The following is a 26,885-nucleotide window of genomic DNA, read 5'->3' on the forward strand; positions in this document are numbered from 1 at the left end:
TGGTTTCGCTTAATTAGAACGGCCTTCAAAATTGTAATCTTTCATGACTTTTGAATACCATTTCTCTAATATCTCTCCCATTGCCTTTACAATAATAAACCGTATTGTAAGAGAGAAAGTCAGCTTGATCGAGCTAAGTTTTTACAGCACGGTGATGAGCAAATTCCTTTTCATCGTCACCATGTTTGTGTATTTCAGTAATGACATGGACGTTCTGCCAGACAAGACCTTATCTTTGTCACGTTGAGTCTCTTGAGAAGTTTCAGCGACTGGAAGTCCAATCAAGAGACTTTGGTCGACCTCGAGGACTCTCAAACCTCTTTGCGAACTTCCGTCCTGCACTAACTGTTCGTGCTTTAAAACACGCTCATCTCTCCTGAGGAACTTCCTTTCAGTACTGATACCTTCTGGCAGGAAAGAACGAGTTTCTCCGATTAGCTCATGATTTAAACTACCTCTAATTGGACCGAGGAAGACTTAAGAGGGAGGGAGGGGAGGTAGGGGACGAGCGCAATCGGTTAATCATGGTTTCCTTATCTCGATAGCCGGGAATTAGAAATTCTGATTTTATTTTATTTTGTTGCACACCTTACAACACTCACACCGAAATAAACCGCCCAACGTGAATGGTTGCAGACTTCACGGAATGTACAATAATGCGGAAAACGGAGATTATTGGGTTTTTTTAAATAATATTTTAAGGTGCAAAGTCACAAGACCTACTCCAGTATGTAAAGTGCCTACTGCCTCTCTTGTTTTTCTGTTAGTTTTGTTCAAATCGGCTTACGTTAAGTTGTCTAAAGTACCCTTAAGTTGACTAAAATCGCATTATGTCGCCCATTATCACTTAAAATCGGTTTGAACTTTCCAAATAGTCTCAGTCACTCAAAGCCTCCTAAAACGGCGACGATTTTTGGACCTCGTAATAAAGATGCAACATCAGACGAACACGTGATGTTTCACGCGGACAACAAGCAAAAACCCAACAAACAAAGTCTAGGGGCCCAGATCAAAATCATTTTTTCAGTGTAATTCTCGTGTGTGAGTCGGGTGATATCTCCTTTACTCTCATCTGGCATTTTAAGATTTATACTACTCGTACCACCTTCAAGTAACATTATTTTGTGATAAAGGTAAATCTGACCACATTTTCGTGTGTTTCAGAGTTGCCCTATACTTCCAAGTTAGCAGATACTTTGGCTGCATGTGACTGAAAGAACAAGATGACACGTTTAAGTTTCTTTCTCTTGCACTTCGCCGATCGGTACACTGAGTTAACAACGAAATAACAAGTGTTTTGCGTTGCTAACCTACTTCCCCACTCCCCCACCCCTGCAAAAATATCCGCAGACAGTAGGCACGTAGTAATTACATCATCTCTTGTACTGATGGGAAAATTACACACGTGCCTAATCATGGGCATGAAAAGAGCTCCAAAGTTCACCCACGTGGGTTTCCACGTGGGTACTTGAGCAACTAAAAAGTCAACAAACTAAAAGACTTACACTCCATCTTCCCACGAATGTTATGGTTTTGAAATGGAGGCATAAGCGGTTTGAGCCAGATGTGCAGTAAATTATACACCCTTCATCAATTTGTTACTGTGGTTTTCCGGCCATTAAACTCTCCAACCAAACTGAATTCAGTCTACCGATGTGCGTACCACATAGAGAGCTTTTATTGGTCTTTATCACACTGGGGCTACATGACCTTCCCATGCCGCGCCAATCGTCATCGATCATGGCTATTTTAATTTTTGTGTGTTTATTGACTTAAGAAATGTGATAGTTGGAAAACAACAAAAATATTTCTAGGAATTAGATAGCCTGGGAAGCAGACAGCTTTGCGTGAGTGTCAGTTCAGCTCAAAATAAGGTTCAGTAAAATTACTTCAGACAATTGTAAATTCAACTCTGACAATTTCTATCCCCGTACCCTGGAAAAACACACAAGCTTCGATAAAAGTAGAGTAGAACTTTAAAATAATAATTTCCCAATATTTCATACCGAGACTCGGGGTAACCATCTACAGGTCATCTAACTTTTGTGACTTTTGTTTGGTTTTGCCTCCGAGATTCAATTTAACCCAATTAAGATGATTTCTCAGCAATAAAACGGTTGTCAAACGTCATTTTAAAAACCTTTCCTTGAATGTTCCCTACCAAGCACCGTTTCGAAAAATACAATAAAATGCTCGCAAAAGAGATGTGATGTGCCAATCCTACCCTATTTATGCCTAAACACGTGCGTTATTTCATCGGTTTACGTTACATTTTGCGGTCACTGGAAAAAACGTGATAGGTAGAAAGTCTCGTGCATATGCAACACTGTAATATACAATTTGTGAAAAAATTACACAATTCTAAACGACTCCAAGTCACAACGTTCCTCATGATGCTGTTTTCAAGGTCATAATTTGCATCCTTGAGTAAGGGTTTTGTGCACGCTTTTAGATACATGTTTCTTTTTTCCTTCCGGACCGTTCTTTTTCGATTTTTTGTTTTAAGGAGAATAGCTTGTACACCAAACTTATGTAGTAAAAAAACAGGTTACTATGCTCGTTAATTGACGGAAATGGTTAGGACGGCCGGTATATATCAAAGAAGCAAACAAGCAGACTAAGATTTATGTTGGAAGGTCCTTGACCCTGCAAATCTTTCGTTGTATCCTCATTGACTATGCTGAGTTACATAATGTCCATACTCGCACTGATTCTATTGGTTAGTTGTATGAGCAGACAACCACCTTTTTGTAGTAGGTTTTGTTCAGGGTCAACCCCCAAAATAGCATTTTTTGACTTGTACACCAAACTTATGTAATAAAAAAAACAGCGGGTTACCATGCTTGTTTATAGAGGGAAATGGTTAGGAAAGCCGGTATATTTCAAAGAAGCAAACAAGCAGACTAAGATTTATGTTGGAAGGCCCTTAACCCTGCACATCTTTTGTTTTATGCTCTTTGACTATGCGTGAATTACATAATGTCCTTAATCGCAATGGTTCTACTGGTTAGTTGTATGAGCAGACATAACCACCTTTTTGTAGTAGGTTTTATGCAACGTCAACCCCCCAAATAGCAAACAAAAACATACAACAACAAAGAACATTGCCAGGTTTTCTAACCATTTAACTATGGAGAAACAAGCATTTACTTCGCTTTCGAGCTTATCTTGAAGTTCTTGATGGAAATCCACGGGGTCCACGTAGTCTACGAAATTTCCAAGGAACGATAAAGGTTTACACCAAAGCGTTATCACTGAGAAGTTTTTGATGTTATGGGATTCAGGGCAGAAAAAATAATTTGACTGAGGCAACGTCCATGGTTAAATTCTCTTCCTAGATATTAAAAGGGTTTATGATGACTATAAACATTAACTACAAAAAAGACTCAGGCAAGTGCCTCGAATTGTTTGTTACTAGCTATGGCCCTGGGATCCTTTCCAGTACACCAAAATGATATGGATGCAAAATGAATTGTGTAGACTGCGGTGGAGTTGGACGTGCCACAAAATCCTCGATACCGGTCGGCGGTCTAGCCTGGCTGTTACGCAGGCTTAACGAATTGGAGATGTTTAAATTTTACTGAAGGGAGGACGGATAGTCACGCCATTTACGTAAATAACTGGGAAATTTCTACGCGCGACCGTCGTTTAATTTAAGTGTTTAGTCTTACCATTTAAGTGCACACTGTTGTAAAACATATTCCTTCTATAATTAAGGTCCTATTATACAGACATTCTTTCACCGACACACGACAATGAAATAAGATTGGAATTGACTAGGGGTCGAGTGAAAATCGGATTCTTCAAAGAGTCTCAAAAGTAACCTGGCCTACCTTGATCGCTTTCCAGATTTTTTTACTTTATTTTATTAGCTTTGCCTTTATGATGCCAAAAAAAAAAAAAAAAATCCAATCAATATGTAGAGGTTTGGCAGGGACATCGCAACAGCTAAGTAGCCAATTACTGCGGGCCCAGATGAGGTCCAGACCCTTGGTAGACAAGCGTCGTTATAGGCTTGGGAAAGATTCAACTTGGTACACCACCATCTTAATCAGCCATTTCAAATGCTAGCTGTATTAAGCAGCTTCTCGAACACTCTACAGATCCTTCTTCTTCCATCTACTGTAACTCACTGTCAAGTGATCTCGACTGATTCTATCGTAAATGAAACATTGCTTGCATGTAAATCAATTGAAAGTGTCTTTTTCCACTCAACCAAGAAATATCGACGTAACATTACACAATTTTGTTAAGGGCAAGACGGACATGAATATTCATAATATAAACAATGTTACATGTAATGCCTTGAAGCTAAAGAGTGCTTGATAAACGAGGAGGAGTTAAGTCAGTTTTAGAATCGATTGATCACAAGACAGGGGTTTCAATAACATTAGTTATAAGCGGCCACTGAAGGTGTAATAGGCGGCCGTAAGGCCCCTTTCCCCTAGGGGGTCTGGGGGCATGCCCCCCCACCCAGAAAAATTTGGAATCTAGAAGTTCGGAAATGCGATTTCCAGCGTTCTCGGCATCAAAAAGCGTGCTGTTGATGGGTATTTTTGTTGACCACAAAGCAGAATTTTTTTTGACAAACTATTAATTTCTTGCAAAGAGGTGCATTTTGAATACCTTTCTAGGCAGATATTTGTCAGTGACACTTGATATCCACTTAGGCAGTAATTTCTTTGAAGTCCTTTTTTAAAACAAGTACGATTTCTCTGCTACTTATTCAAATGTACTAACATGGCAAGAATCTGATTTTTAACTCTTCAGAAAAAAATGAAATGCGATAAACTTTACAACAAAATTCTTTCTACTAATAATCTTACAAAACCAAACCGCATTTTCAACTTTTCATTGATTCTCCCACGGTTCATTATTAAGTTATTCAATAATCATAAAATAATGAAAAATTAAATCATATTATTAAATCATTCAGATGTCTTAGGTATCCTGAGATGAATAGTAATAACTCTGATCGGCGACCACAAACAACATGTACGCTATTTCTTTGGAACGTTTAGTTTGCCCGCTTTTTTGTAACATTTAAAAATTTCAGTGGTCGTCGTGGTTGTTGTATTTGCTTTTTTTTATTTATATCATTTTTATTTTCAGTAATGAAATCCAAACAGACGTCGGTAAGAGGTCCTACAGGCGGCGGTAGACCGCCGGTAACCGGCTTTTATTGAAACCCCTGCAAGAGCGTAAATAACTTCGCGTTAATGAGTAAAGGTGGCGCGGTAAGATCAGTGTAACTGCCATCTTGGATTTGAACAACAAGGAAGATCCAGAGGGTGAAGTTGGGAGGTTTGCCAATTTCCTATCACGTGTCTGACTAGTCACTCTCAATAATACGTGACTAGCGGGTGAATAATGTCATTTCATTTGGCTATAGGGTGGTTTTCAATGACAGAGTGTCGTAAAATCAAAACCAAAGTAACTGCTTGATTACTTCTACACTCCATTGAAAACCGCTCTATGACGTAACAGACCAAACAGCTGCGACCTCTTTTCCCAGATCAGCCAATATCAGCTTTTTGATTCAATATTGAAATTGCTTGACAGAAATATTTTCTCCGCTCCAAATGTACAAGTCCGACTTGTTTAAGTTGCGAGAATGAAGGCCCAGATCATCTCATCGTCAGGTGCAACGTAAATTAATGACACTCTGCCAAAATGATTTGACGAAAACACGAGAAAAGTAAAAGACATGTGGGAGGATGATGTCACAGGTGTGACCTCAGAAACTAATTTGTTGTGGTTTTTCAAGAGCTAAGTGACTGAACAGCAATATTGACAACGGTCTAAGCATAGTGGTTATTTTTCATTTTGGTCACACCAATTATTATTGAGAAATGCAGAGTCTTGTCAGTATACCCCCACTTTGCCTCTATTCTGGTGCATAAACACATAGTCTCTTGCAGGTACTCAATTTCGGAGGAATAACCCCGGGGACTCCCATATAACCCCGGGGACTCCCATATAACCCCGGGGACTCCCATATGACCCCGGGGACTCCCATATAAAAAGGACAGGGATGATCGTCGAAAATTTTAGAAAGAACCCCTAAGAGATACCAGGATCCTGCTTTGTGGGGGTGCCTTGAAGTTTTTTTCACCCCTAAGAGGAACCAATTTTAAGACAACACATCATCTCCTGTCATGTTTTTGTTTTCGGTTCAATAACCCAAAAGGTACAGCAAAGCTCCCGCTGTGGATCTTTGGAGGCCGAACACCCTGAGAGGTTCCAAAAACGCTTCTTTTAACCCCTAAAAGGTACGACGAACATCCCCCGTCCTATTTAAGTGGAGTCCCCCAGGGAGTAACCATGGATGAATCAGCATCCCATCCGGGGAGAGTACAAGTACTCTTTGTCACTTTATACTACAGAAGCCAGAGATAATCGCTGACGAGATGAGCCACTAACTTGAACACAGACTTTTTATCTTCAATTATTGTGTTAACATTAATTGTTGCAAATCTCGTGTCAGCTTTTCGCTCTGTTTTCCCTTATTGAACTAATCATTAATTAAGGAACACTGTCTCTTAGTCCCAGACGGTGACAAATGCTGGAAGATCACCGTCACAGTCTAGAGGATGAAACGGTTCTTTGAGGAAATTCCTTCTTTTTATGACTTCACAACAATATTTTCTCGGCTTCAAAGCAGTAGCCCGTAGTGGTTTCCATTTCATCTGAGTGCCAGGATTAGCCCCAGCATGGAATGATAAAATTGTTTTCTTTACCTTTAAGTGAAAATAATAGCCGAGAGCTCTTACACAAGAACTTTGGTTAACTTCATCCTTTTCATCTTGTTTAAATCTTTTGTTTTTTGCCTCCCCAAAACAAACATGATCTTCAGAAATAGTGTTTCCAGAGAGTTGGTGAAGTTTGAAGGTAAATATTAAATCAAGAAAAGCAGCGTTGTTAAAAAAGAAAGTTTTTGTTGAATCTCGTTGAAGACAAGTAAAGACAAGTAGGGCCTATGGTAGGTCACGTTTTATTAAGGCAGCGATAGCGTCTCAAAACCAAAAATGCGTCCTGTCTCCCTTTCTTTAGCACTACTCTGGAGCACTACATCTGAATCAAGTTCGCTGTGAGATTTGGTTGACGATTACGGTTATTAACATCTCGTGTTGCTGTAGATCTGACAGAATATGTGCAGTGACTTATTTAGGGTAGGTCTCCCCCGGGGTGCTTGAGTTCCGACGGTGCCGACAACGGTTTTACTCTAGTAGGACCTAGTGGCGTTTGAATTTGTGCCCCGCCCTTATTTTTACTACAGCTCCCTCGCCCTTTGGGGGTTACTTTCAAATATCCCCGTAGAGCTGTCCTGTTATGACATCTTGAGAGTCCCCCTCCTCCTTGGTGTCTCCGTTTTCGTATCAGTTGTGAGATTGACAAAACTTAGAGGTGAACATTTTAACACAGTACAGGAAACTGCTGAACTCATAACGCCCAAAAAATTTTTTTAACTTTACTTAGCTTTTGGTCAAAGGCTTATTAACCAAGACTTGCTTCAAATGAATAACCCACACTGTCGTTTAAAAATTATAATGACAGCTCCTTTCTTCTGAGCTAATTCAGTGTGAACTGAGTGCCAGGTGCTCAATGGCAGCTGTCCGAAAAATTGTAGTCGCACAGTTCATTCCACTTTGTGAAATAGACGACAGAGCTCAGCGACTTTGTTCAGCTGTCCCAGCAAGTTTCACAAAAAGATCTTAACGTATTTTACTTTTTAACAGTGTAGGTAAACGATATTAGAAGGTATTAGAAGTCATTTTGAATTTGTGTTAGAGGAAAATATCACATAACTATCGTAACACCATCGTTTTCGAAAAGCTACGCTTTCAAAATGTTTTCCGTACGCTCGAAAACGAAGAGCTAGCGTTTTCAAGTTCCTCCGGTTTGAAGAGCGTTTTCGAAAAGCTCCGTTTCGTGGCGGATTAGTGTGGACTGTAGGCCTAAGCTGCGTTTTCAAATTTTTCAGCCGTAGTGTGGACGGTGTGACAATAAGTTTTTCCTGCCAACCACTGTGACGAAAGGTTTTTCTCTTGGGACTGTATATTTCTAAATGAACGGACACTCGAGCAGAAAACTTGGGGAATCTAACTCTGGAGAGCACTGCCTTGCCTGCGGGAACGGAAACTCGTAACGATTTCCTGGTACGCGAGGATCCACTTCAGTGGTTTCTCTACGGACGTCACCAAGGAAGAGACATAACTTGTTCCAACGGTCGTTTATTTTGCGCTCGTTTATGTCGAGGATGCAATCATCAATGTAATCAAAAACCCCAGAGGAACTCCCATATACAAAGACGGGAGTGCTCGTCAGAAATTTTGAAAAGAAACCCTAAGAGATACCATGCAAGATCCTGTTTTGTGGGAGTGGCGTGAATTCCCCCCCCCCCCCCCCCGCCCCCTAAGAGGTACCAATTCTTACATGACACGTTATCTCCTCAGACATGTTTTTTCGGCTCAATAACCTAAAAGCTACTGCAAAAGCTCCCGCCGTGGACCTTTTGAGGCTAAAAACCCTATTAGAGGCACCGAAACCGCGATTGTTAATCCTTAAAATGTACCACAAACACCCCCGTAATTTTTATATGGGAGTCCCCCCCTAGGCAAAAAAACGTTAACAATGCAGCTTACTTATATGAGGTACTTAGGTACAATGTACAAGTTATGTTGCTAGCTAAGTAAATACACTCACGAATGGAAACAAAAGATGCTTAAATTATTCTTTTCAAAGTTCGTGATTTTTAGTTAAAAATTCTGCTTACTGTCGTGATTTCTTTGTTACACTAAGTGACTGACAACAGGGAGAACCTTCCCTTGAAAGGAACGTACGTGGCACAAGTACAAAGTTCAGTACAAGCGTATACGTGGCAGTAAAACGAATATCGAACAAAGAAATTATGAAGAGAGGCTTGTACAAAGGTACAAGGTTCAATCTCAAATGAATATCTGACAAAGGAAATTATAGAAACGCAGCTAAAGCAAAATTCGAAAACAAAAAAACAAAGTTCCATTTCAATAAAATCTGAGTTAGAGTAAGCAACTTCGAATGCGTTGTAAGGTAAAAGGATGTATGAAGGTGTATGAGGGTGAATGAGGGTGAATGAGAGTGAATGATGGTGAATGAAGGTGTATGAACGTGTATGAAGGCGAATGAGGGTGGATGAAGATGAATTTACTAAAGGTTTCAAAATCTTACAATATGGTTAAACCAAGAATGACTGAAAAACGGTAAAGCCTATCCTAACATTAACACGAATAAAGTATAACCTTATCCAAATTAGGCCATGAATCCGGCTATATGAGGCCGTGGCAAATAAGTTATATTGTAGGACATCAGGACCCGGGTGGACTCCGATATAAAAATGACGATGATACTCGTCGGAAAATTTGAAAAGACCCGCCAAGAGATACCAAGATCCTGTTTTGTGGGCGTGGCTTGAATTTGTTTTCACTCCTAAGAGGTACCAATTCTAAAACAAACATTAACAGACACTGCCTTTTTCCGGTTCAAAAGGTACGGCGAAAGCTCCTGCTGTAGGTACTTTTCAGGCGTAACTTTCCTAACAGCTCTTTTAGCCCTTAAAGGTAAGACGAGTACCCCCATCCTTTTTATATGGGAGTTCTCCCTGGGGAGGGGGGGGGGGGCGGGGGGGCATCAGGACACCACACAAGAATTTGCGTACGATAAGCGATAGTCAGACAAGATCAAAGAATTCTCCCATTCAACGTGTAACACATAAGATAAGCAACTTGGTCGGCGACATTTAAACACTAATTAACAATTAGACCCGTAGCCCGCAAGGGCTACGGGTCAATAGCCCATGAGGCGAAGCCGTATGGGCTATTGACCCGTGGCCCTTGAGGGCGAAGGGTCTAATTGTTTTAGTATCACCCAACTAGTCGGTCAGAAAAGGCAATAATAAAGTTAGCAAATACAAGTTGAAGAAATATTTATTTGGGAATAAAACGAAAGAAAGCGTCACAGTCGATTGCGCCAATTTCGCTACTCGAGGACTATTACTAATAGTCCTCTAGTAGCGTAGCCAATCAAAATGCAGGATTTGCATTAGTCCACTAGTTGGGTGATACTAATACCTGTTAATTCGCGACCGACGTACCTTTTAATTTAAAGGTTCCTAGTCAGCCACACCTTTGTTTTAGTTTACATGCGAGAGTTGGCTATTATAGTTTATTTGGAGCATGTCAAAACGGAAAAATCACTGGGAAACTACTGAAGACAATTAAACATACTTTCAACTCAACTTACAGTAAAGCAAGAAGATTTCGCTTCACCATGCAATCATTCAATTTCGACGGCATAGAAAATAGCGGAGGCTAACTAGGGTCCTTTAAGGTACCACTAATATGTTGACTGAAAAAAAAAAGATTGACACCTAAAACCTAGAAGCAAACCGTAAAGGACCACTACCCTGTCCAACCCCCTAAGAATGATCAGCTGTCTCTGAATGATCTTCACCAAACAGTTTTAGTCTGATAGCGAGTGCTCACTTCTTTGACACGGTACCTGAGGTATAATCTTCTAGTGAGTGTTGTGTAATCCTTAACTCATAATACCTGTGAGCGGTCTCTCGATATTCTTCACCAAACAGTTTTATTCTGATAGCGAGTGCGTGCTTCTTTGACTCGAAAGCAGAGGTATAATCTTCTAGTGAGTGTTGTGTAATCCCTAATGAATGATAGCTGTTAGCGGTCTTTGGATGTTCTTCACCAAACAGTTTTAGTCTGATAGCGAGTGCGCGCTTGTGTGACTCGGTAGCTGAGGTATAATCTTCTAGTGAGTGTTGTGTAATCCCTAATGAATGATAGCTGTTAGCGGTCTTTGGATGTTCTTCACCAAACAGTTTTAGTCTGATAGCGAGTGCGCGCTTGTGTGACTCGGTAGCTGAGGTATAATCTTCTAGTGAGTGTTGTGTAATCCCTAATGAATGATAGCTGTCCGCGGTCTTTGGATGTTCTTCACTAAACCGTTTTAGTCTGATAGCGAGTTCACACTTCTGTGACTCGGTAGCTGAGGTATAATCTTCTAGTGAGTGTTGTGTAATCCCTAATGAATGATAGCTGTCAGCCGTCTTTGGATTTTCCTTACCACACAGTTTCAGTCTGATAGCGAGTTCACACTTCTGTGACTCGGTAGCTGAGGTATAATCTTCTTGTAAGTGTTGTGTAATCCCTGATGAACGATGGCTGTCAGCGGTCTTTGGATGTTCTTCACCAAACAGGTTTAGTCTGATAGCGAGTGCGCGCTTGTGTAACTCGGTAGCTGAGGTATAATCTTCTAGTGAGTGTTGTGTAATCCCTAATGAATGATAGCTGTTAGCGGTCTTTGGATGTTCTTCACCAAACAGTTTTAGTCTGATAGCGAGTTCACGCTTGTGTGACTCGGTAGCTGAGGTATAATGTTCTAGTGAGTGTTGTGTAATCCCTAATGAATGATAGCTGTCAGCCGTCTTTGGATGTTCCTTACCACACAGTTTCAGTCTGATAGCGAGTTCACACTTCTGTGACTCGGTAGCTGAGGTATAATCTTCTAGTGAGTGTTGTGTAATCCCTAATGAATGATAGCTGTCAGCCGTCTTTGGATTTTCCTTACCACACAGTTTCAGTCTGATAGCGAGTTCACACTTCTGTGACTCGGTAGCTGAGGTATAATCTTCTTGTAAGTGTTGTGTAATCCCTGATGAACGATGGCTGTCAGCGGTCTTTGGATGTTCTTCACCAAACAGGTTTAGTCTGATAGCGAGTGCGCGCTTGTGTAACTCGGTAGCTGAGGTATAATCTTCTAGTGAGTGTTGTGTAATCCCTAATGAATGATAGCTGTCCGCGGTCTTTGGATGTTCTTCACTAAACAGTTTTAGTCTGATAGCGAGTTCACGCTTGTGTGACTCGGTAGCTGAGGTATAATGTTCTAGTGAGTGTTGTGTAATCCCTAATGAATGATAGCTGTCAGCCGTCTTTGGATGTTCCTTACCACACAGTTTCAGTCTGATAGCGAGTTCACACTTCTGTGACTCGGTAGCTGAGGTATAATCTTCTTGTAAGTGTTGTGTAATCCCTGATGAACGATGGCTGTCAGCGGTCTTTGGATGTTCTTCACCAAACAGTTTTAGTCTGATAGCGAGTTCACGCTTGTGTGACTCGGTAGCTGAGGTATAATCTCCTAGTGAGTGTTGTGTAATCCCTAATGAATGATAGCTGTCAGCGGTCTTTGGATGTTCCTCACCAAACAGTTTTAGTCTGATAGCGAGTTCACGCTTGTGTGACTCGGTAGCTGAGGTATAATGTTCTAGTGAGTGTTGTGTAATCCCTAATGAATGATAGCTGTCCGCGGTCTTTGGATGTTTTTCCCTAAACAGTTTAAGTCTGATACCGAGTGCCCGCTTGTGTGACTCGGCAGCTGAGGTATAATGTTCTAGTTAGTGTTGTGTAATCCCCAATTCATGATAGGTGTCAGCGGTCTTTGGATGTTCTTCACCAAACAGTTTTAGTCTGATAGCGAGTGCCCGCTTATGTGACTCGGTAGCTGAAGTATAATCTAGTAAGTGTTGTGTAATCCCTAATGAACGATAGCTGTCCGCGGTCTTTGGATGTTCTTCACTAAATAGTTTAAGTCTGATAGCGAGTGCACGCTTGCTTGACTTGGTAGCTGAGGTATAATCTTCTAGTGAGTGTTGTGTAATCCCTAATGAATGATAGCTGTCGGCGGTGTCTGGATGTTCTTCACCAAACAGTTTTCGTCTGATAGTGAGTGCACGCTTGCTTGACTCGATAGCTGACGTATAATCTTCTAGTGAGTGTTGTGTAATCCCTAATGAACGATAGCTGTCAGCGGTCTTTGGATGTTCTTCACCAAACAGTTTTAGTCTGATAGCGAGTGCCCGCTTATGTGACTCGGTAGCTGAGGTATAATCTTCTAGTAAGTGTTGTGTAATCCCTAATGAATGATAGCTGTCCGCGGTCTTTGGATGTTCTTCACTAAACAGTTTTAGTCTGATAGCGAGTGCACGCTTGCTTGACTCGATAGCTGACGTATAATCTTCTAGTACGTGTTGTGTAATCCCTAATGAACGATAGCTGTCAGCGGTCTTTGGATGTTCTTCACCAAACAGTTTTAGTCTGATAGCGAGTGCCCGCTTATGTGACTCGGTAGCTGAGGTATAATCTTCTAGTAAGTGTTGTGTAATCCCTAATGAATGATAGCTGTCGGCGGTGTCTGGATGTTCTTCACCAAACAGTTTTAGTCTGATAGCGAGTTCACCCTTCTTTGACTCGGTAGCTGAGGTATAATCTCCTAGTGAGTGTTGTGTAATCCCTAATGAATGATAGCTGTCAGCGGTCTTTGGATGTTCCTCACCAAACAGTTTTAGTCTGATAGCGAGTTCACGCTTGTGTGACTCGGTAGCTGAGGTATAATCTTCTAGTGAGTGTTGTGTAATCCCTAATTCATGATAGCTGTCAGCGGTCTTTGGATGTTTTTCACTAAACAGTTTTAGTCTGATAGCGAGTGCGTGCTTGTGTGACTCGGTAGCTGAGGTATAATCTTCTAGTTAGTGTTGTGTAATCCCTAATGAATGATAGCTGTCAGCGGTCTTTGGATGTTCCTCACCAAACAGTTTTAGTCTGATAGCGAGTTCACGCTTGTGTGACTCGGTAGCTGAGGTATAATCTTCTAGTGAGTGTTGTGTAATCCCCAATTCATGATAGCTGTCCGCGGTCTTTGGATGTTTTTCCCTAAACAGTTTTAGTCTGATAGCGAGTGCGTGCTTGTGTGACTCGGTAGCTGAGGTATAATCTTCTAGTGAGTGTTGTGTAATCCCTAATGAATGATAGCTGTCAGTGGTCTCTGGGTGCTCTTCACCAAACAGTTTTAGTCTGATAGCGAGTTCACCCTTCTTTGACTCGGTAGCTGAGGTATAATCTTCTAGTGAGTGTTGTGTAATCCCTAATGAATGATAGCTGTCAGCGGTCTTTGGATGTTCCTCACCAAACAGTTTTAGTCTGATAGCGAGTGCACGCTTGTGTGACTCGGTAGCTGAGGTATAATCTTCTTGTAAGTGTTGTGTAATCCCTAATGAACGATGGCTGTCAGTGGTCTTTGGATGTTCTTCACCAAACAGTTTTAGTCTGATAGCGAGTGCGTGCTTGTGTGACTCGGTAGCTGAGGTATAATCTTCTAGTTAGTGTTGTGTAATCCCTAATGAATGATAGCTGTCAGCGGTCTTTGGATGTTCCTCACCAAACAGTTTTAGTCTGATAGCGAGTTCACGCTTGTGTGACTCGGTAGCTGAGGTATAATCTTCTAGTGAGTGTTGTGTAATCCCCAATTCATGATAGCTGTCCGCGGTCTTTGGATGTTTTTCCCTAAACAGTTTAAGTCTGATACCGAGTGCCCGCTTGTGTGACTCGGCAGCTGAGGTATAATCTTCTAGTGAGTGTTGTGTAATCCCCAATTCATGATAGCTGTCAGCGGTCTTTGGATGTTCTTCACCAAACAGTTTTAGTCTGATAGGGAGTGCCCGCTTATGTGACTCGGTAGCTGAGATATAATCTAGTAAGTGTTGTGTAATCCCTAATGAATGATAGCTGTCCGCGGTCTTTGGATGTTCTTCACTAAACAGTTTAAGTCTGATAGCGAGTGCACGCTTGCCTGACTCGATAGCTGACGTATAATCTTCTAGCGAGTGTTGTGTAATCCCTTATTCATGATAGCTGTCAGTGGTCTCTGGATGCTCTTCACCAAACAGTTTTAGTCTGATAGCGAGTGCACGCTTGCTTGACTTGGTAGCTGAGGTATAATGTTCTAGTGAGTGTTGTGTAATCCCTAATGAATAATAGCTGTTAGCGGTCTTTGGATGTTCTTCACCAAACAGTTTTAGTCTGATAGCGAGTTCACGCTTGTGTGACTCGGTAGCTGAGGTATAATCTTCTAGTGAGTGTTGTGTAATCCCTAATGAATAATAGCTTTGAGCGGTCTTTGGATGTTCTTCCTCAAACAGTTTTAGTCTGATAGCGAATGCGCGCTTCTTTGACTCGGTAGCTGAGGTATAATCTTCTAGTGAGTGTTGTGTAATCCCTAATGAATGATAGCTGTCGGCGGTGTCTGGATGTTCTTCACCAAACAGTTTTAGTCTGATAATGAGTGCACGCTTGCTTGACTCGATAGCTGACGTATAATCTTCTAGTACGTGTTGTGTAATCCCTAATGAACGATAGCTGTCAGCGGTCTTTGGATGTTCTTCACCAAACAGTTTTAGTCTGATAGCGAGTGCCCGCTTATGTGACTCGGTAGCTGAGGTATAATCTTCTAGTAAGTGTTGTGTAATCCCTAATGAATGATAGCTGTCCGCGGTCTTTGGATGTTCTTCACTAAACAGTTTAAGTCTGATAGCGAGTGCACGCTTGCTTGACTCGATAGCTGACGTATAATCTTCTAGCGAGTGTTGTGTAATCCCTTATTCATGATAGCTGTCAGTGGTCTCTGGATGCTCTTCACCAAACAGTTTTAGTCTGATAGGGAGTGCACGCTTGCTTGACTCGGTAGCTGAGGTATAATGTTCTAGTGAGTGTTGTGTAATCCCTAATGAATAATAGCTGTTAGCGGTCTTTGGATGTTCTTTACCAAACAGTTTTAGTCTGATAGCGAGTTCACGCTTATGTGACTCGGCAGCTGAGGTATAATCTTCTAGTGAGTGTTGTGTAATCCCTAATGAATGATAGCTGTGAGCGGTCTTTGGATGTTCTTCACCAAACAGTTTTAGTCTGATAGCGAGTGCGCGCTTGTGTGACTCGGTAGCTGAGGTATAATCTTCTAGTGAGTGTTGTGTAATCCCTAATGAATGATAGCTGTCGGCGGTGTCTGGATGTTCTTTACCGAACAGTTTTAGTCTGATAGTGAGTGCACGCTTGCTTGACTCGGTAGCTGAGGTATAATCTTCTAGTGAGTGTTGTGTAATCCCTAATGAATGATAGCTGTCGGCGGTGTCTGGATGTTCTTTACCGAACAGTTTTAGTCTGATAGCGAGTGCACGCTTGCTTGACTTGGTAGCTGAGGTATAATGTTCTAGTGAGTGTTGTGTAATCCCTAATGAATAATAGCTGTTAGCGGTCTTTGGATGTTCTTCACCAAACAGTTTTAGTCTGATAGCGAGTTCACGCTTGTGTGACTCGGTAGCTGAGGTATAATCTTCTAGTGAGTGTTGTGTAATCCCTAATGAATAATAGCTTTGAGCGGTCTTTGGATGTTCTTCCTCAAACAGTTTTAGTCTGATAGCGAGTGCACGCTTGCCTGACTCGATAGCTGACGTATAATCTTCTAGCGAGTGTTGTGTAATCCCTTATTCATGATAGCTGTCAGTGGTCTCTGGATGCTCTTCACCAAACAGTTTTAGTCTGATAGCGAGTGCACGCTTGCTTGACTTGGTAGCTGAGGTATAATGTTCTAGTGAGTGTTGTGTAATCCCTAATGAATAATAGCTGTTAGCGGTCTTTGGATGTTCTTCACCAAACAGTTTTAGTCTGATAGCGAGTTCACGCTTGTGTGACTCGGTAGCTGAGGTATAATCTTCTAGTGAGTGTTGTGTAATCCCTAATGAATAATAGCTTTGAGCGGTCTTTGGATGTTCTTCCTCAAACAGTTTTAGTCTGATAGCGAATGCGCGCTTCTTTGACTCGGTAGCTGAGGTATAATCTTCTAGTGAGTGTTGTGTAATCCCTAATGAATGATAGCTGTCGGCGGTGTCTGGATGTTCTTCACCAAACAGTTTTAGTCTGATAATGAGTGCACGCTTGCTTGACTCGATAGCTGACGTATAATCTTCTAGTACGTGTTGTGTAATCCCTAATGAACGATAGCTGTCAGCGGTCTTTGGATGTTCTTCACCAAACAGTTTTAGTCTGATAGCGAGTGCCCGCTTATGTGACTCGGTAGCTGAGGTATAATCTTCTAGTAAGTGTTGTGTAATCCCTAATGAATGATAGCTGTCCGCGGTCTTTGGATGTTCTTCACTAAACAGTTTAAGTCTGATAGCGAGTGCACGCTTGCTTGACTCGATAGCTGACGTATAATCTTCTAGCGAGTGTTGTGTAATCCCTTATTCATGATAGCTGTCAGTGGTCTCTGGATGCTCTTCACCAAACAGTTTTAGTCTGATAGGGAGTGCACGCTTGCTTGACTCGGTAGCTGAGGTATAATGTTCTAGTGAGTGTTGTGTAATCCCTAATGAATAATAGCTGTTAGCGGTCTTTGGATGTTCTTTACCAAACAGTTTTAGTCTGATAGCGAGTTCACGCTTATGTGACTCGGCAGCTGAGGTATAATCTTCTAGTGAGTGTTGTGTAATCCCTAATGAATGATAGCTGTGAGCGGTCTTTGGATGTTCTTCACCAAACAGTTTTAGTCTGATAGCGAGTGCGCGCTTGTGTGACTCGGTAGCTGAGGTATAATCTTCTAGTGAGTGTTGTGTAATCCCTAATGAATGATAGCTGTCGGCGGTGTCTGGATGTTCTTTACCGAACAGTTTTAGTCTGATAGTGAGTGCACGCTTGCTTGACTCGATAGCTGACGTATAATCTTCTAGTACGTGTTGTGTAATCCCTAATGAACGATAGCTGTCAGCGGTCTTTGGATGTTCTTCACCAAACAGTTTTAGTCTGATAGCGAGTGCCCGCTTATGTGACTCGGTAGCTGAGGTATAATCTTCTAGTAAGTGTTGTGTAATCCCTAATGAATGATAGCTGTCGGCGGTGTCTGGATGTTGTTCACCAAACAGTTTTAGTCTGATAGCGAGTTCACCCTTCTTTGACTCGGTAGCTGAGGTATAATCTTCTAGTGAGCGTTGTGTAATCCCTAATGAATGACAACTGTCGGCGGTGTCTGGATGTTCTTCACCAAACAGTTTTAGTCTGATAGCGAGTGCACGCTTGCTTGACCCGGTAGCTGAGGTATAATCTTCTAGTGAGCGTTGTGTAATCCCTAATGAATGATAGCTGTTAGCGGTCTTTGGATGTTCTTCACCAAACAGTTTTAGTCTGATAGCGAGTGCGCGCTTGTGTAACTCGGTAGCTGAGGTATAATCTTCTAGTGAGTGTTGTGTAATCCCTAATGAATGATAGGTGTTAGCGGTCTTTGGATGTTCTTCCCCAAACAGTTTTAGTCTGATAGCGAGTGCACGCTTGCTTGACTCGGTAGTTGAGGTATAATCTTCTAGTGAGTGTTGTGTAATCCCTAATGAATGATAGCTGTCGGCGGTGTCTGGATGTTGTTCACCAAACAGTTTTAGTCTGATAGCGAGTGCACGCTTGTGTGACTCGGTAGCTGAGGTATAATCTTCCAGTAAGTGTTGTGTAATCCCTAATGAATGATAGCTGTCAGCGGTCTCTGAATGTTGTTCACCAAGCAATTTGAGCGTGATGGCAAGTGCACGCTTGGTTGACTCTAGAGCTTCTGAGTACTTGCGTTGGATGTGTTCTTTCCGTTTTTCTGGAGTTGAGGGGAGTTTAGTTTTCTCAGTCTCGTTTTGGTCTGCTGATCTGCCAGGTAAACCGAGTATTTCTTCGATGGTGATTCCCGCGCCCTGTTGTTTGCATAACGTCCGCAAAAAACGTATGCCAGTGAAATGATAATGGAACGAACCAGTCATTCCTGCTGGAAATGCCGTCTTATAATGTTGAAGTATTTTCGATAGCAAGAGTGCAAAACACTGATAGGTTTCAGTAGTAGAGAAATTCTTAACTGCTTGGCTCACGAGAAAGATAATTTCAAGTTGAAGTGGCTGGTTTGCGGTGATTTGGCATTTTCTTGAATGTGCTTTCTTTGCCTCACCTTCCTTTATTGTTCCCTCGACTTTAGGGATCACCAGTAAGCCCTTGTCTCCCACTACTTGGCATTCCTGCAGTGCTTTCATGTAGAAGTAAGAGGACTTTTCCGAGTTATTTTTGTAGCCAAAATACAGCGAAAGAATTTGAAACGCAATCAGCTTTAGTGTTGTGTGCTCTGGACTTGCATCCATCGAAGAAACAGCTTTTTCTAAACATTTCGCTCCTCCAACATTGCCCATAACAAGCTGATAAATTCCTCCATAAAACAAGAGTTTTCCTTTCTGCTTGATATCATCGACGGAGGTAGGAACAAGTGATTCCTCGACTTCAGAAAGCCGCTGCAACGTCCCTCCAGGTAGAGCATGAATTACTTCGCCAAAAGCTTTGGAACCAAGCAGTGCCTTGTTGAAATAATCTTTACCAGGACGAGTGGCCGCCGTTATTGCTGAATCGTAAATCTTGTCGGGCACAGCTCTTCCCTGGTAATAAAGAAAGTAAAGGAACAACTCTGCCTTGACCAAAACTTCCAAAATTCTGTCAACTGTCTTCGAATAGTAACAACCGTCAATCAGACTTTGAACGATCCTTTGTTCGTTTTCAAAGAACTGGATAAAGGAACGCATGGAAAATCCAGTGAGGAAGTTCCCGTTAAGCTTCTCGAATAAGGCAATGTAGAACTCATAAAAGCGAATTTTGGAGTCGAGAACCGTTTCTTTCATCTCAAGTTCTCCTTTTTCACTTGCAAATGAATGAAGAAGCTTGTGAAAGGTAAATTTTCCAGAGTTTGAACTGGAATCTATGAGAGATTTCCGCTGAAGTCTTTGCAGCGCCTTTGAAGCTTCGGTTCATCTTATTCCCAGAACAGTTGCGGCGATCTCCAGATCAAACTGTTCGGATAGAATACACAAGGATACTAGAGCTTCCTTATCTTGAGTAGTGAGTCTTTGGAAAGAAGCGTCGAAAAGTGACTTCATTCTCAGATCGCTGGGGTAATCTGGGTTGTCTAACATTTCCACAATGTTGTCCGCTGTGGCCGTCTCCATGAACTCGTCAACAAAAGGGCCAGGTTGAGAACCGTCTTCAGTAACAGAGGAACACAACAGCTTCATTGCTAGGGGCACGTTCCCGCAGATGTGCGAAACTTTTACACAGTCAGAGCCACTGGCTTCTGGAAGCAACTTTTGAACCAGGTGTTGAGAAGATGACTCATCTAGTTCCCTTATTCTTACAGCCTGGTGTCCTTGCAAACGGAAATCCAAGAACCTCAAAGATTCCCTTGTGGTAAGAAGGAAAGTCACTTTGTCAGTCGCTGCGATTCAGAATTTCTTCAAGTAGATTCATAACCTCTTCCTTCACGTTTGGTACGCCACTTTCAAGTAAATCATCGGCATTACCAAGAATGAAAACGCAGTGCTCAGACATCTCATCAAATATTGAGCAAAGTTCATCATCTACTGTTAAACTCTGTGCTAGTGCTTGATGGTCATCTTTAAGCGTCGTAGACCGGCGTAGCAAGCCAAGAAACTTTGATGTTAGATCGCCTTTGGACTTCAGCCCACGCACTGACAGGAAGTATACCGGAAGGCCTTGTGCTTGGAAATCATGTCCCACTGCGATTGCAACGGAAGTTTTTCCGAATCCCGGTGAGCCCCACACTGACACCAGTCGAGTAGAAGCTGAAGTGACGTGCCCAATTATCTCTTCACATTCCTTCTCGCGTCCAGTGAAGTTGGGCACCTTGGAAGGAAGGCACGATGTTGGAAGAAGGGGTTTCGATTCTGTTAAAAAGGAAATAAGAATATATTGAGACCAATTTAAGTGCAGCTATAAGCAAATTTTCACAATTGTCAAGCGTAGTATTTTTAAACAATAACGCAATTTACTAATCCCTCGATCGATAAGCTTTGGAAATTTATTTTTAAGTAAGAGGGAAATGTGTTTTTTTAATTAGGAAATATTTTGGTATAGAAAAGGAGTATACTCTTTTAACGAAATACTTTGACAATTGTCCGAGTTTCTGATCATTTATAAATAACCTGTTCGTAGGAAAAAAACTGAAAAATCGATTTCAAAATTCTCTCAGTATTGTCACTAACAGCTACCAGGGCTCTATACCAACAAACAGTTGTGTCAAACTAACAGTTGTTTTTACCTGGTAATCTTCTATCCTTGAGCAGCTCATCAAACTTTCGCTTCAACTCGGCAACTGGCTCATTGATTTCTTGATCAGCTGTGGAGGTCGTCCTCATTGAAGAAGCCAACGTTTCCTCTTTGCACTGCTTTGTATTTAATTTGAACTTGTTCTTTAGCTCTTGAATCTCCTCTTTTCTCTCTCTCGCTGCTTGTGTTACATCTTCTTTACGTTCCTGGTTCGCTTGTGCGATATCAGACCTTATGCTCTGTAACTCTTGTTTCACGCCTTCCTGGAGAAGTGCGCTCTCAGCCTGAAACTCCTTTTTGATGTCTTCCTTCAGCTGGTAATGCAGTTCCTGAATCTCTTCTTTTCTTTCTCTCGCTGCTTGTGTCACATCTTCTTTAAGTTCCTGTCTCGATTGCGCGATATCAGACCCTATTCTCATCAGCTCATCTTTCACATCTTTCTTGAGAGAAGCTCTCTGTCCTTGGTGTTCTTTTCTGAGATCTTCCCTCAACTGGCTCTGTAGCTCCTGAATCTCCACTTTTCCTTCTCTCACTGCTTGTGTTACATCTTCTTTAAGTTGCTGGTTCGATTGCGCGATATCAGATCCTACTCTCATCAGCTCATCTTTCACGTCTTTCTGGAGAGATGTTCTCTGTCCCTGGTGTTCTTTTCTGATGTCTTCCCTCAACTGGTTCTGTAGCTCCTTAATCTCCTCTTTTCTTTCTCGTCCTGCCCGTGTTACATCTTCTTTACGTTCCTGATTCAATTGCACGATGTCAGACCTAATTCCCACTACTTCATCCTTCATTTCCACTAACTCATCCTTCACGTCTTCCTTGAGAAATGCACTTACTGCCTGGAGCTCTTTCCTGATCTCATCCTCCAAAGTGCGAACTCTTTGTGTAGGAAAGTCTGCCTCAGTCAAACTTCCAACGGCGTCAACAGGACCTGTCGTCACTCCAAGGGCTCCGAACGCGTCTTTAGTATGCTGTATGTATTGATCAAATGTTGGTTGCTCATCTTGGAACTGGACGAGCGGCAAAACGCGTTTCTAGGAAGTCGTAGTTGATCGATCGCCAACGCGAAAGTTTCAGCATTGTTTCCACCCGGGCTTATTACAGAAGCATGAAAACGTCCATGAGGTAAACCACGGGGCCTTACGAACAGATTACTAAGTGTTTTGTGATGTCCAGCGCTGTCTGGTAAAGCAAAAGAACGTGCGAAGATTGTAGCCTGGAATAAGGCGGTACAATCCCATTCGTCATAAGAGAGGTGCGTAAGAACTTTGGTTGTTCCGCCTTCTGTAGCCAGGAACATATTCCTTACAGCAATGGAGTCATCCCAGGGTTGCATACCAGGGAGATGTCCAAAGGTGTTGTCCCACATCGCTTTGAACGTTTGACGTAATGCTCTTGGGAATTCATTGAGGACGACGAAAGCAAACTTAAAATAGTTCAACTGTTCGTTTGTAAACGGCTGAAGCGCCATTTCTCGTGCCTTGTAATGACAAATTAATCTCACTGGGGTTATTAAAAAGATTATTTCAGATCTTCATCATTTCGGCCCTGTGGAAGAAAAGTGTCATCAATTAATACGAGCCGAACAACTCGAGTTTCAGGAAACTGCCTTTATGCGATGGTTTACCAAAGAAAGAATAAACACAAGCACTCGAGTTACATCTCTGTAGCTTACATAACAAGTGCAGGAGAAATGAAGGCGCAAGTTGGAAGGGCACGTGTAAGGACCAAAGAAGACGCGAGAGGCGAGAAGATCGCCTATATCGAGCGCGTCAATCCAACTCGAGCGGCATGTAACCTGGTCCAGTCCATGAGCTCTTCCTTACCCACTCTATAAAGGGATTGAACACAGACAGAGGAGGAGAGAGTCCTTAGAGTCCAGGAGAGGCCGCAGGCGCATGCTCAAAGTGGGCCAATCAGAGTGTGGTGTTGATGCACGCACTAGCGTTTTAATTGCTGGTTCAAATGACAAATTCAATTACACGACCAAATGCACGACTTCAAAGCAGGAAACATTATCGTAAATTGCGCGCAAAGCCAATTTAATGAGCTTGCCAGATGATCAACAACACTGAAACTGTTAGAAACACTCTAAAAAATCGTTTAACGCTAGCCACATGACTGACCGAGATAACTGCTTATCATTGATGGCCGGCGTAGTTCACGCCCGAAAGATTCGATAATTGAACTCTAGCTAGTAGGTAAGCAAAATAACAATGTTTCCATCATAAATGACGCGGTCTGAGGACGGCGGCCAGCGATTTGTAGTGTTCTGGTCGTTAGTTTTTCAACGGGATAGTAACTTTGCCAAGCTTTTTAAAGTTCTTCCATTGTTCATTCTTGAAATGGCCGCTAGGATAGCGCGCGTTTCGTAAAAGGTCTGTTATACATGGTTTTCCCACCGTGTGTTTTGGACGCGAGAGAGAGGGGCAAAAGTAGGGGAAAGTGACCTCTTGCCCTTCCCCTAGGGCGGGTAAGGGTGAGTTCAGGGACGGGACTACAGTAACCAACCTATAACTCACTTTCTTCACAAAACGTGACATTCCGAAGCTATACAAAGAAATTTCTGATAGTAAACATTTAAGGCATAAAATAAGCCAGGCATGAAAGAAGAGCTCGATTTAGCCCGGGTGTGAATGTACGACTTTACAAGTAGCCTGGAAAGTGACATTTGATAAGTACCATTAAATTCCGAAAAAATTCCCCCCCCCTCCCCCTGCAATATATAATCTTAGACATAAGAACCCCTCGTTATAGAACTTGCTATGTGACTGAGAAAATGACTTCATTGTGATTGGCTGAAAGAGGGCCAATTTATCGTTCATTTTTAATTTGTACTGTTTCGACAACCTGAGCGGAAGCCATCTTCGGAGTCAAGTGAATAGTGTTTGTCAGTGGATGATATCACACCTCTGATGCCTTGAAAGTGATTGGTCAGTTTAGCCGTGATGATATTGACTAAAAGACTCGTGTTAAGTTTGTCACCAGTCATTGGTTTTTTCTGGTAAGAACTAGAATCGGTCACACAAGACGAATTACTGATACTCCTGGGTTCAAACCATTTACTAGGATTCACATTTACTTAGCCTTCTGTGATATTGAGCGTAACTATGAGTACAGCTCGCTGAATAATTTATTTTGCTATAAATATCTTTGTAATACCTTACATATAATTTTATCGAGTAATTTATTGAGAAAATCACCTTCGGTTCAGTTTTAGTAAGCAAAATAGCTGACAATCAAGATAATGCTTCGTAAGGCGGGAGTCTTTTAAAGTGAAAAGATTTGAGGGTAAACAGACAAGCTTCTTATCACAGTCTTGACGTATTGAGAATTAGAAGCGACAGAACATGAACGGAAGATAAATAGGGGTCGATTTAATCCGACCAAGAATTCTGAAAATTTATGTCTTTGCTTCCCGAAGAAAAGATAAATATTCTGTGAGCTGAACTTTGTTGAAAGTGCGGGGCAATCGCGAACGCTTATCGTAGCATGCTTTTCGCAATCTTCAAGAATTGGAAAACTACGTTCACAACACGAAAGCCAAGCTTGTAGCTAAATGATAAGATTTGAGACAAATTGTGTTTTTCGTAGATTACTTGTTAGTTTGTTTAAGCTATGAACAAACACTGTAACTTTTGATTTAGGCGTTTACTTCTTTCAGTTATACTAGGACGATAATGATTGATAATACAGATGAGAGTGCAAGAAAGCATTTCAGCCAAGAGGTACCGCAAGTCCTCGAATTAGCGCCCGGGACGCTTATTTCAAGTTAAGGAGAAAATGGGGGGCGCTTATTCGAGGGGACGGGGGGGGGGGGGCTAATTCGAGGATTTACGGTATGCGCGTGGTTGTGTTTGTCTGTCAATAACACATGGCAATCCGCCGTTACTTACCTCTGATGTACATTCCTATGGAGAAACGCTCAGGTAACTGTGTAATACTGGACAAGTCAAATACAACAGTATAGAATACTGAAGAGTATCGCGAGATCTGTTTTTCTGGGAATCAATCCAATACCATGACGAAAGCCCCAAAACATCGGGAAACTGGGGTCAAAAAGTCATTCTCGTGACGTTGTCTTTGTTTGCTCGATAAAGAAAACGAAATCGAAAGTAGATGTACCTTTACACTTGATCAAGCTAAACCTTGCTGCTATAGGGCGATTTTCCTTCTTTCTCCGGGGTAATTTATAGTCCTCAGCGAGACAGCAACTGTGGCTATGAAAAGAAATGGTGTCTTTCGAAAGGAAGGAATAATTTCATGCTTTTTGTAAAGTTGCTCAATAAACAAACAAGCGATAAAACACTCTCAGCTCCCTTCCACTGCAGTTTCTTATAATTACTGGAAGACCGCCCTGGAACGTTGAACTAAACGAGATGCGAAACAACACAAGAGAGAAAAACGTGTGTCGATTTCATTTGACCAAGAATTTGTTTGGTTGATTCTTTGAGCAAGATAAATATCCTGTGAACTAAACAGGAAGCAGTCCCGAACGCTGGTCGAAGCATGTTTCTCAAAAGAAGAAGTGTAGCATTCTGTTAACATTCAAGTCCGACCAAGGGAATTGAGTTTAGGGTTAGGGTTATTTAGCCATTTATTTCACTACAAGTTTCTCCTGATGTCATGGGATCAACTAAAGTTGTACGATATATCCGATAAAATGGCGACTGAAATACCGCGTCCAGGTCCTACTGCAGTTTGGTTGAGGTAGATCAGTGTTGACTGTTGGAATAAAGCAGTCGTTCCTAATAGCGGTACTTCTCAAGAATCGTCAAGAATTGGAGAAAACGTTCACAAGTCTTGACAAGTGTCAGGCTGTTGAAACTTGCGAACACGAAAACAGAGTAACAGATAATTAGCTGTAAAAATGTCCCAGCTTGCAGCTAAGTGAGGCGATTTGAGACATTAACTTTTCGTGGATTATTTGTTAGTTTGTTTAAGCTATGTACAGACACTGTTACTTTTGATTTACGCGTCTTCTTCTTTCAGTTATACTTCAGAAATGACTGCAGCAAAACATCCCGGCCAACTGAGGTATGCGCGGTAAAGCGAGCGACATAATCAACTGTCGAACTTCATGAACAACACATTGCAATCAATATTTACTTACCACTGATGTACATTCCGTTGGAAAAACAAGAAGTCTATGTAATACTGGACAAGTCAAATACAAAAGTATACAGAATATTAAGAGAAGAGTATTACGAAATCTGTTTTTCTGGGAAAGCAATCCAATACAATGACAAAAGCCCCAAAACATCTGAAAACTGGGGTCAAAAAGTCATTCTCGTGACTTCGTCTTTGTTTGTTCGATAAAGAAAACGAAATCGAAAGTAGATTTACCTTTACACTTGATCAAGCTAAACCTTGCCGCTATAGGGAGTCACGTTACGTTGGGAATGTTCCTTCCTTCACAGGGGTAATTTATCGTCCTCAACGAGACAGCAACTAAGGTCACTAAGGCTATATGACTAGAGCTAAAGATGTTGTCTTCGGAAGGAAAGAATAATTACAGATCATTACAGGCTTTTTGCAAAGTTGCTCTATAAACAACAAACGATAAAAAAACTCTCAGCTCTAGCTCCCCTTCAGGGCTGTTTTTTACTGGAACGTTACACTAAACGAGATGAGAAACAACACGAGAGGGGAAAAAAAGTGGGTCGGTTTAATTTGACTAAGAATTTGTTTGTTTGATTCTTAATTTAAGAAGAGATAAATATCAGAACAAATATCCTGTGAACTAAACTGGAAGCAGTCCCGAACGCTGCAGGGTCGAAGCATGTTTCTCCAAAAAAAGAGTAGGATTCAGTTAATACACAATACACACTCATCCGCACCCCCCCCCCCCCCCACCCACCATCCCCGCCTCTCCCCTAA

The 26,885-nt window shown here is 41.8% G+C and overlaps 1 long non-coding RNA gene and 1 pseudogene across 2 annotated transcripts; one reads left to right on the forward strand and one right to left on the reverse strand.

The window, feature by feature from the left end:
* Positions 1-8,218: 8,218 nt before the first annotated feature.
* Positions 8,219-26,843, reverse strand: LOC110052782 (uncharacterized; annotated as a pseudogene). Its single transcript, XR_016202408.1, has 3 exons — positions 26,119-26,843; positions 21,001-22,553; positions 8,219-20,626 (listed from the first exon to the last, which is right to left on the reverse strand). The product of XR_016202408.1 is annotated as an uncharacterized LOC110052782 (transcript).
* LOC149102482 (uncharacterized) lies at positions 24,851-26,292 on the forward strand. The gene is made up of 2 exons (XR_016202409.1): positions 24,851-24,934; positions 25,998-26,292. It is a non-coding gene; the product is annotated as an uncharacterized LOC149102482 (long non-coding RNA).
* Positions 26,844-26,885: the final 42 nt, after the last annotated feature.

This window comes from Orbicella faveolata, unplaced genomic scaffold (genome assembly GCF_042242905.1).
Source record: "Orbicella faveolata isolate gen_17 unplaced genomic scaffold, um_ofav_v1 contig_36, whole genome shotgun sequence".
NCBI classification, from domain to species: domain Eukaryota; kingdom Metazoa; phylum Cnidaria; class Anthozoa; order Scleractinia; family Merulinidae; genus Orbicella; species Orbicella faveolata.